Source organism: Coregonus clupeaformis, unplaced genomic scaffold (genome assembly GCF_020615455.1).
Source record: "Coregonus clupeaformis isolate EN_2021a unplaced genomic scaffold, ASM2061545v1 scaf0490, whole genome shotgun sequence".
NCBI classification, from domain to species: domain Eukaryota; kingdom Metazoa; phylum Chordata; class Actinopteri; order Salmoniformes; family Salmonidae; genus Coregonus; species Coregonus clupeaformis.
Window position 1 is genome coordinate 91,299 of NW_025533945.1, and position 11,588 is coordinate 102,886.

The window sequence follows — 11,588 nt, forward strand, 5'->3', positions numbered from 1 at the left end:
CAAAGCACTGTTGCACTTTATGACGACAAACAGCCCAGTACTTTGGAGAATTATTTGAAGAAGGTTCAATGATCAACTGGAATTGGGGATATTAGCAAGGGTCCAGGATCAAAGAAGAAAGAGAGTAGAGAAACAGAACAGTAGATGGATTGGATAATATTGCTAATAGTGTCATTACTTTGACAAACTTTAATAATGAACATAGCAGCTCAAAGGAAAGTGGACTGACGTTTGTTTTCAACCCATCAGTGCATCATCACAATGTTGTCATATCAGTGGCTTCTTTTCAGACTAGTCTTTCTGTCTTTCATTACTCCATAGACTTAATAAGAGTCAATTTCTTTTCAATCAAAACTATTCGTCATTAAACTCCATTCTATATAAAGGTCCTAGTAAAAGCGCTCTGACTTCTACATTATGCTACTACTCATCTTATCATCTCCTGCTTTCTCTCATTGAGGCTATAGGATTTGTCTGATTATTTCAATCAGATGGGTACCCCCAGGCTTTTTATATGTATTTGTCTACAGATTAGAGTCATCTTCAGTGCAAGTTCTTACAACTCAAAGTCCTTTGAAGGTGTTCCAAACCAGGAGTAAGGGCAGGGTAGGTTAGGAGCAGTGGAGGCTGCTGAGAGGACGGCTCATAATAATGGCTGGAATGGAGTCATTGGAATGGTACCAACAACATGGAAACCCACGTCTTTGATGTGTTTGATACCCGTGCATTGACTCATTTCAGCCCGTGAGCCCGTCTCCTCTTTGGCCTCCTCCCTGCTCTTTACCATCATCTCATTAGCTGATGACCTGTCATTGAAGCTCGGCACTTGAGTAGCGGTGTTGTTGTTATTTTTGAGGCAGCTATTCAACTTTGATTCAGATGGTACATCAGTCTCTCGAAGATGCTAAACCACTATCCCAAAAAGGAGTAGTATTTTTATGCCAGGTTTATTTATCGCTAGTCACATAAAATGACCTTGTCATGCAGGATTTTGTTGGTACAGTACATAGTGGTTGATCAAGTGTCATTGCACCAGATTTTGAAATTGAATACTTAGGTATTCAGATCTCTCTGAATAAGAGCATCTGGGTTTTTGGCAAATGGTGCATAAACAGTACCCATGGTACTGTACATTAGGATTTTAGGCAGTTGGTATACGGTACATACTAAAATAATGCCTTGATACGGTACATACATTACATAAAAAGACTGAGCTTTCAGGACCAATAGGTTTTTTTAGCCTTGTGAGTAAAACAAAATGTTTTCAAATTTAACCAAGTGTTGAAAAGCTATAAGGCTCAAGCTATAGATTTGCTTAAGATATTTTTATAAGAGACCCTTTTTGCTTCTTCTTGGGAATGGACAGCACTTTTCAGCTGAACATAGCTGTCCGCTGCTATGTATGATTCGACCCCCTATAGACACCACTATGGAAATTTAAGCTATATGGTGTCATCTAGATTTTTAATAATAATTTAACTAGTGTACATTTACTATACTTCGTAGAATTAAGGTTTAATGAAATTTAAATAAGTTATTTTTATAAGAGCAGAAAAGTTCAAGCGTTTCCCCTTGTGTAAAGTCCTGCTGGAATTTGAAATTATTGTTATGGGAAAGCATTGCGTAGATATATGCTGTAAAAGTGCTCTCCATAAGTCCAGTGGCAATGCAAATAATTTGGAATGAGCAACATGACTCTGTACACTGACAAATAGATTAATTAATCACCATCAATACTGTTCTTTTTTACAATTGGAAACCCACATAGTGATTTTATTTCCCATGATTTCAGGTTGAATCAATAGATGTGATTGTTCTTTTGAAATCAAGCTAGCAGTTGGCTTGGTCAAACTTGATTTTTGCTGAGACTTCTGCTGTAGGTTTATGCAGTACTATACTGACAATGTTTACAATGTTTCATGAGTTAGTTTTTGTGATTTTAAAGGATGTGTATCTACTGAAAGTGATTGTGTTTACAAAAGCTGTTATGCAATGGGGAACTTTGGTACAATCAGATCACTCACTGCTGTGTCCCAAGTGGCACCCTATTCCTTATATAGTGCACTACCTTTGAACAGGCTCTGGCCAAAAGTAGTGCACTAAATAGGGAGCGATTTGGGACTTGAACTAGTATATAACTTCACCATGAAATAGACTGAAAACGCACAGATTTTATTTTATTTTACCAGGTTATCCCTTTGAGTCAAACACCTATTTTTCAAGGGAGACCTGGATTGTGGGTTATTTTGTTTTTATTGCACAGTGCATTTCTACCTTATCATCATCATCACTTAGTAATAGTATCAGACATTCTCACAACTGCTGATGTAAATATATACTTCATCTGTGAACTAGTAAAATATGTTTAAAGTTCAATCAGATGATGTACAAATGTAAAAGTTTGTTGATGTGAAGCTGTACAGAAATTGAATGTATCGATCTCAATCTTTTAGTTGTTAGAAAAACTTAAGGGATGTACCATTTGACTTTTTGAATATTTTCATACTACTGTACTTGTAAATGCAGGTAAATATCAGATTCTCAATTGTCTCAATGGGCTCTGCCTGGTCTGTGACATGCTGTGTTTGTTGTAAATAGGAGCAATATCATGTCATTAAAGTGCCAATGTTCTGTAAGTAAAGTCTAATTTCTGCTGAAACATTTGATTTAATGTAGGTATGATTTTGTTGACATAGTCCTTTTTTCTAATGCCTTGACTGTGAATATGAACACAGCAACAACACTGAGCCTAATTTGCCTTTCCACATTCACCATTCTAGAATCAGCCATTGAATCAGAATTCTAGTCAATTTAATTTCTACAACCACCATAGAGAATCAAAATTCTAGACATTCTATTTCTACTGTATACACAGTATTTTCTATGACATGACTGTAGATACAGTATGTATACAATAACACTAATAACCAGGTCAGGTAAGGGCAGTCAGCTGGAAGGGGAGTGAGTCAGGCTGTATAAGTACACGCTCAGCACCTCCCTCTACCTTTTTGACAAAGACAGACTAGTTGTACATGTTCAGCAGAAGGAAACTAAATAATTCTCTCTTACCTTTCAAGATTCTCTGCCTCCACCTAGTGTTCAATTTCAGACTGCTGTGGCACAGTGAACCCGAAGACAAACAACTCAACTATGTTACAGCAAAGATGTTTGTATTATATTCTGACTGCAGGAGGACATGATGTTGCAAAATCTGCCGTCTACAGAGGCTATAGGTCAGATGGTGGCAGGTAGCTTGGTGGTTAAGAGCGTTGTGCCAGTAACGAGAAGGTTGCTGGTTCTAATCCCCGATCGCCAAATTGAAAAATCTGTCGATGTGCCCTTGAGCAAGGCACTTAACCTAGTATCTGTAAGTCGCTCTGGATAAGGCGTCTGCTAAATGACTAAAATGTAAAAATTGATGAAGCTGTGGCTAGTCTCTTATTCTGTGTTTAGTGACTGAACGACTTGAGCCAGTAGGGCTGTCTTGCCAAGCTAAAAGGGTCTTCAGAACTTGAAGTTTCTCAGGCCATAGGTGTTGTAGTGTCAGTGAGATAGGATGTACTTGGGCGTGGGGAAGAGGTTAACCAGCTGCCAATGGGACATGTAATCTGTGTGCTACTGGATCTAAGGCTGACCTGGATCGTATTCATTAAGCAGCAAATGGAAGAAGAAAACAGGCTAAAACAGGGAGGAACTACCTGGATTTGTCCAATAAGAAACACTTTAGTTTGGTTTAGTTTTATGCAGCAAAAATGTTTTTTTACAATGTAACCTGTGAATATGACCCTGTCCTGCCTTTACATTAGAGTGTTAACAGACTGAAGGCGCAGGCCTCTTTCGTCCATTCATTCAAAGTCCAGTTAGACAGCACCAGAATGTGTTTCATGACACTCATAAACATAAAACCTTTTTGGTGCTGCTCCCTCAAACACATCAAAAGCACTAGTCAAACCACACCAGCAACAAATAGTACAGCACATCCGACAAGGGCGCAATTCTTCGCGCACTTTCATGCAAATTTTGAACAGCACCTTTGACCTTGGACCAGCCACTTGTAGCTGTGATTAGACAGAGCTCTCAGGAGTTGACAGACCCAGAAGCTGGACAGCAGGGTTAGGGTCAATTCCATTTCAATTAGATGTACGGGCGTCTTTTAAATACTGAGACACTGCAAATTCATTACAAAGAGGAGAATAAGTTTATTTGGCAACACAGAAACAGTGTATATAACCCGTAATAAGTGTACATACAAACAGTAATTTAGTTTAATGCTTCAGTTCCAAGTTTAGAATTAGAAAGACAACACTGAAACGTTGACATTTTCTTGGAGAAAAGTGGTGAGCCAAATTTGTAAAAAAAAAAAAACATGATATGGATATAGTACATGTTGGATTGTTATTTGGATAATGTTGGATTATGAATAAAGTGACTTAATTATGACAGATTTTCATGCAGTGCCATAAATTAAAAAAGTAAAAATAGTGTAGTGGAAGTAGGAATATAAAATTGATTGCAGTGCAAACAGTAAGACATCAAACAGCATAGGATACTTGTTCTACAGTAACAAACCAAGGCCATATTTTCGTAGTGTGCGAGTGAGTGATTGTCTGCGATCATAATCTGTATTCATGATGATCAATGTTCCAGGCACTTCATCTAAAGAGTACCCTCTGGACCTGTCCCCAACAGTGGCATAAAGGATGGTTTACCCAACTAGATCTCGGTTAGTGATAAGGTCACCCCTCTGACTGCCACAATGTGAGGAGATTACTGTATATGGATAAGATATGCGTGTTAAAGGCTAAAGTCCAGTTCAGTGGGGAAGGAGCTGTAGATCCGTTTGTGTTCAATGAGCAGAAACTGAAGAAAATTCTCCAAAGGAAGAAATAATATATTGTCCAATAAGAAACGCTCATTTTTGTTTTCCGTTGCAAAAGGTTTGAAATATTTTGCTACATTATGTCTAAATAGACATGTCAGAATTCTAATTCCACTGTGCTGTGGGCTCTTGTCTGGTTTGGCTCGTGTGTCTGACTGAAAGGTCTGGTCTAGTTCAAAGCAGACAGCATTTTAACTTCTTGATCTTGCCTTCTTTTCCACCCCTTATCCTTGCTCTCTGACATTTTCTTTTTTGCCTCCCTCATGAGATCAAAAGAATACCTGAAAAGAAAGAATGATTCAATGGCTGGCCTTTAGTTACATTGACAATGGAAGTTGATTTACTGTAAAGGTTGTTTTTAAATCATGCTTGCTTGTTTGCTTCTGATATCTCATGTCTTAAGAAACATATTTCTATAGCAATCCCCCCATCTAAATATGAAAATCATAAGTAGAAAATTACATGAAGGTGTGTTGTTCCTAGTCCTACTGTAGCAAAATGCAGTATGTTAGGTTTAGTAACATACCTTGTCAAGCGTTAGCTCGTGTCTTGGCTGAGGTCTCACATTTACTGCACCCCCCACTCCTCTGCCTTGGCCTGGCCTCGTCCAGCGACACCTGCCTGCGGTCCTCCAGATCCGATTTGCTCCCCACCACCAACAGAGGAAGTATCGTTTTCTGCTTGCATAATCTGCTCCTGGGAAGACAATACATTAGTCTGATGAGGCCAGTTGTGGATCTAAACACTGTTCTAATAAACTTAGCACTGGGGTGTGCAGATGTATTTTTTGTTCTGGGCATTTCCATTGAAAAAAAGGACATGAAAACTTAACATGAAGTTCATAGGAGCACATCAAATGAGGTGTCAAATGAAAGCTAAGGTCTATATTTTTTTGAAATGAAGGCATATATACATATTTTTTAAACAATTTTCCTTTTTTGTAAAGTAAAGGCTTTGATTTCTGGATAAACAGATGGAAAAAGTATTTTAAAAAGTTTCAGAAATACATCAAAACACAATGTTGACGTAAAGACCCTTGCCAATTAATATCAATACATTTATTGCCTTCATGAATACGTTAGCAAAAACGTATCTTTAAGGTATTTTCTAATTTCCTCCCTCATAAGAGAATGAAACTGATTCACAAGTAACAAGTAACCAATTAGTTAGTGATTTTACTGATATACATTTTGTTTAAATTATTAAGTGATTAAAACTCATAAGTTCGTTTGCAAATTGTTAACAAAGTTGCAAAAAACATTATCAGTAACTGAACTTAAATTTCACTGGCATACTGTTACAGAATGTTCAGCTCATAACTGTTTTCTATGTTGTCTGGTGGTCAAACCAAGAGTCTAAAACAGTCATTCTGGACAATCCCCTCCTGCCTCTCTCACTCTCCGAAGTTAAAGTAGCCTCTCCCAGCTCTTACTGACACCTACCCTTGACCCACCTCTCTTTCCATTTAATCTAATCAGCATCCTCACCCACTGAGAACCGACTGACACAGGATGTCCATAGACGTTGAAAGTAGTTTAAATTTAGTTAGTCCACACTGGCCTTTACAGTGACTTCAGAAAGTATTTTCACCCCTTGATTTACAGCCTGAATTGAACATTTATTAAATTGAGATTTAATGTCACTGGCCTACACACAATACCCCATAAATGTAAAAAGTGGAATTATATTTTTCAAAATTTTAACTAATTAATTAAAAATGAAAAGCTGAAATGTCTTGAGTCAAAGAGTATTCAGCCCCTTTGTTATGGCGAGCATAAATAAAGTGTGTGGGGAGCAGACATTGACTACCCCTTTGAGCATAGTGAGATTATTAATTATACTTTGGATGGTGTATCAATACACCCCAGTCACTAAAGACACAGGCGTCCTTCCTAACTCAGTTGCCAGAGAAGAGAAACTGTAGAGATTTCACCATGAGGCCAATAGTGGCGTTAATGTTGCTGTGATAGGAGAAAACTGAGGATGGATCAACAACATTGTAGTTACTCCACAATACTAACCTAATTGGCAAAGTGAAAAGGAGAAGCCTGTACAAAATACAAATGCTTGTTTCAACAAGCACTAAGAGTAATACTGAAAAATTTTTGGCAAAACAATTCACTTTTTGTCCTGAATATAGTGGCTTGTGAAAGTATTAACCCCCCTTGGCATTTTTCTATTTGTTGCCTTACAACCAGGAAATAAAATGGATTTTTGGGGTTGTATCATTGATTTTAACATGCCTACCCTTTGAAGATGCAAAATATTTTTCTTGTGAAAGAAACAAGAGCAAGAGCAGCGTGCATAACTATTCACCCCCCATGGCCTGTGGGGATGGTGTTCTCAGGGTGATGAGAGGTGTTGGGTTTGCGCCAGACATAGCATTTTCCTTGATGGCCAAAAGCTCAATTTTAGTCTCATCTGACCAGAGTACCTTCTTCCATATGTTTGGGAGTCTTCACATGCCTTTTGGCCGAACACCAAAACGTGTTTGCTTATTTTCTTTAAGCAATGTTTTTCTGGCCACTCTTCCGTGGCCCGGCTCTGTGGGTGTGCGGCAGGTAGTCCTATGGACAGATACTCCAATCTCCGCTGTGGAGCTTTGCAGCTCCCTTCAGGGTTATCTTTGAGTGTCTTTGTTGCCTCTCTGATTAATGTCCTCCTTGCACTTTTGGTTTGTGAGTTTTTTGGTGGGCGGCCTCTCTTGGCAGGTTTGTTGTGGTGCCATATTCTTTCAATTTTTTAATAATGGATTTAATGGTGCTCCGTGGGATGTTCAAAATGTAAATATATTTTTTTATAACCCAACCCTGATCTGTACCTCTTCACAACTTTGTCCTGACCTGTTTGGAGGGCTCCTTAGTGCTAAAATTTTGCTGCCCCTTGCTTAGTGGTGTTGCAGACTCTGGGGCCTTTCAAAACAGGTGTATGTATATATACTGAAGAGATCATGTGACAGATCATGTGACATAGATTGCACACAAGTGGACTTTATTTAACTAATTATGTGACTGAAGGTAATTGGTTGCTCAGATCTTGTTTAGGGAGCTTCATAGCAAAGTGAATACATATACCTTACCACTTTTCAGATTATTTATATTTTAGACATTTTTGTTTTGAAACACGTTATTTTTCATTCCACTTCACCAATTTTTACTATTTTGTGTATGTCGACATGAAATCCAAATAAAAATCAATTTAAATTACAGGTTGTAATGCAACAAAATAGGAAAAATGCCAAGGGGGGATGAATGCTTTTGCAAGGCACTGTATTTGGGGAAAATCAATACAACACATTACTGAGTACCCTCTCCATATTTTCAAGCATAGTGGTGGCTGCATCATGTTATGGGTTTGTATATACTTGATTCAGGACACAGGGAGTTGTTCAGGACTTTTTAAAAGCAGGTCAGGAGCTAAGCACAGGCAAAATCCTAGAGGCTTCGGTCTCCAGTCTGCTTTCCACCAGACACTGGGAGATTAATTCACCTTTCAGCAGGACAATAACCTCAAACACAAGGTCAAAGCTACACTGGAGTTGCTCATCAAGAAGACAGTGGATAATAATAATAATAATAATAATATGCCATTTAGCAGACGCTTTTATCCAAAGCGACTTACAGTCATGCGTGCATACATTTTTTTTTGTGTATGGGTGGTCCCGGGGATCGAACCCACTACCTTGGCGTTACAAGCGCCGTGCTCTACCAGCTGAGCTACAGAGGACCACATGTTCCTGAGTGGCTGAGTTACAGTTGACTTAAATGGTTGAACTGAAAATGGTTGTCTAGCAATGATCAGCAACCAATTTGACAGAACTTGAAGAATTTTGGGCACAATCCAGCTGTGGAAAGCTCTTAGACTTACCCAGAAAGACTCACAGCTGTAATCACTGCCAAATGTACTTCCACAAAGTATTGACTCAGGGAGTGTGAATAAATTTGATATTTCAAATTATAAAAACATATTTTCGCTTTGTCGTATGGGTATTGTGTGTAGATGGGTGAGGGAAAAAATATATTTAATCAAATTTGAATTCAGGCAGTAACACAACAAAAAGTGGAATAAGTCAAGGTATTAATACTTTTTGAAGGCACTGTATATTCCGTCCACAGAGCGAACCGGACCAAATCTGAACCTATCATAGTTGTATGTTTCACAAGTTTTGGATAGCATAGTACAGTGAGTAAAGTACAATGATGAGCGTACAGTACAGTGACTAGAGTACAGAAGAGTACAGTTGTAGTACAATACCAGAAGTCACATTAGCTTTCAGAAATCAACATTTTCAAAACACAGACCATCAAAATAAATCTGTGTTTTAAACCATTTCACCTGCATTTCATATTGAAGTCAATGTTCTTTGCAGCTAAATAGAGTGATAAGGGGCTTGCAACTCTCTATTTTTTATTCACACAAAATACATTAGTGCAACACATTCGCCAGAAAATCTTTTTCCTCAGATGACAACAAGAATTGCAGCTATTTGGCTAGCAACCACACAAGTAAATCAATCAGTAAATCAGCATTTTTGCGCCAGCGTTTCTAATAATGTTTATCATACAGAAAGAATGTAGCCAGCCATTTCCTAATATTTTGCTTGAAGTTAATCTTGCATTTTTAACTTGGTACCATAGAAAAACTAACCCGTAGAAGTACTGTAGAAAAGTAGCCTACACATCAGTCAGGGCGCTGTCTGGTGATCCAATGGCCAGAGCAATATTCATCAGAGTGAAGTGCAACTGAAGCACAGAATTTGTCATTTACATTCTTGATTTGAGAGAAGCCCTGGACTGAAGCAGAGCAAAATTTACAATTAAAAGCAGATCTGCATTTACAAAAACGCAGCAAGATATTTTCCTTCGTTTTAGATTTCCTTTTCTGTGTGAAAAATGCAGAATCCTGCGTTACTTAGCGACCCTGCAGTACAGTACAATACAGTAAAAAGTAAGTACAGTGCAGTAGAATTTATGTTAGCCGCTGTTACTGAACTCTACTGTAATGTACTCTACTGCTCTACCCTACTGTATTATACTGCACTGTACCTACTCTACTGTACTCTACTGTGCTGCACTGTGATGTTCAAACTTGTAAAACATGAGAGAATGACATTAATTATGCATTTCTGTATGGTACAGATCAAGGACCCATGATGTAATTCCTTTACATAAATCCGGTACCGGGTGTAAATCCACTTCACTTACTGTAGTTTTAATAACAAAAAGGGGGTTATTGAAGCATGAGTGCCATGTCATAGCTGACCCCATTCTTTCCTGCAGACTTCTTTGAATCTTAATTCGAACAGATATTCAACTGTTTTTGGAAAAACGTGGTGGCATAAAAAACCTGAGGAGATTTTACCATAATTCCATTAGCAAAGTTTGCATCTGCACAGTTCTTCCCACTTTCGTTTTTGTACATGTTTCAGTGGAAATTGTTCAAAATAGTCCTTCTGCATAGAGTTCTATGGTTTCTTAAACTTTTAATGGTTTTTGTTTGGCATACATTTTTTAAGTGAAAAAACTTAGTCAAAGCCTAATTCCGTTACCATGGAATTGCCCTTCTACATATACAATACACACATCTCTTGTGAAATGTGGATCACTCCTGCTAACATATATAAAGCACTAAATGTTCTAACTAAATACATGTATATAGCCAGAATATTTCCTGGTCCAGGTCATGTGGTCCTGGCCATATACTGTACATGGGTAAGGCATAGGCTGTCATTTGGTCAGTTGATCATGTGTTTGATGTACTACTGTCGGCCAACAGTGGACATACCTGAACTCTGAGGTGGCGGTGGGCATTTCGTGTTCGGTGATGGAGAGACTGGCAGGAAGCCCTCTCCGCTCCTGGTAGTTGTCTCTGATGGCAGCATAGTCCTCCTGTCCAGCTGTGTCCAGGATGTCGATCTGGACCTCCTCCCCTCATTCAACACCACCTTCTTCCTGTAGCTGTCTGCCTTAGTGGGCTCGTAATCCTCCACAAACTAGGAGGAAGGAGTGAAGGAGGAATTATTTTATTTACAGAATCTTAAACTCTTTTCATTGGTAAAGCAGTAATGGAGGGTTTGAGTGGCAGCTTGCCCAGTCTCTCTTTAGCCTGGGTGTCCAGACCACATGCTACAAAGGGAGAAATGTACGGAGTGGTAAAGGACCAAACTTTCGCTCTTACCTCGTCATACATGAACTGCAAAGTGAGCTGACTTCCCAACACCTCCACTTCCCACCATGATCACCTTGTGCAGCACCAGAGAGCTCTGGTTCTTACTCTTTCCAGTAGCCATCTTTGGATTTGGACACTGTTCGCAGCTACTACACTAACGGAAACCGCCTCCACCAACACCAGAACTTCCTACAGTTGGACCCAACAAACATGTAAAATTAGCCTACAAAACTAACACATCAAACATGACAGAAAAGTGTTCAGAGAAAGAAGGCAGGTTTTTGTATACGTATGTACGTCTAATGTTAAAACAGATCCCACCTGGACCTAAAAGATTTGCTGTTTTGTCAATCTCAAAATGGCAGCTGTCTGAAACATAGGCTGTGGAAATATCCTATTCGATGACCCTTATAATTTAATTCATGAGGGCAGCAGTGCTGTGGCAGCCTTCAAGGACAAAATGATGTGGGTTACAATGATAAAACAGGAATGTTGTAGGCCTAGCCTACTGCACTTTCAGTACACACCTTCACAGCCAATA

At 38.8% G+C, this 11,588-nt stretch overlaps 1 pseudogene; it reads right to left on the bottom strand.

The window, feature by feature from the left end:
• Positions 1-5,053: 5,053 nt before the first annotated feature.
• LOC123484907 lies at positions 5,054-11,210 on the bottom strand (annotated as a pseudogene).
• Positions 11,211-11,588: the final 378 nt, after the last annotated feature.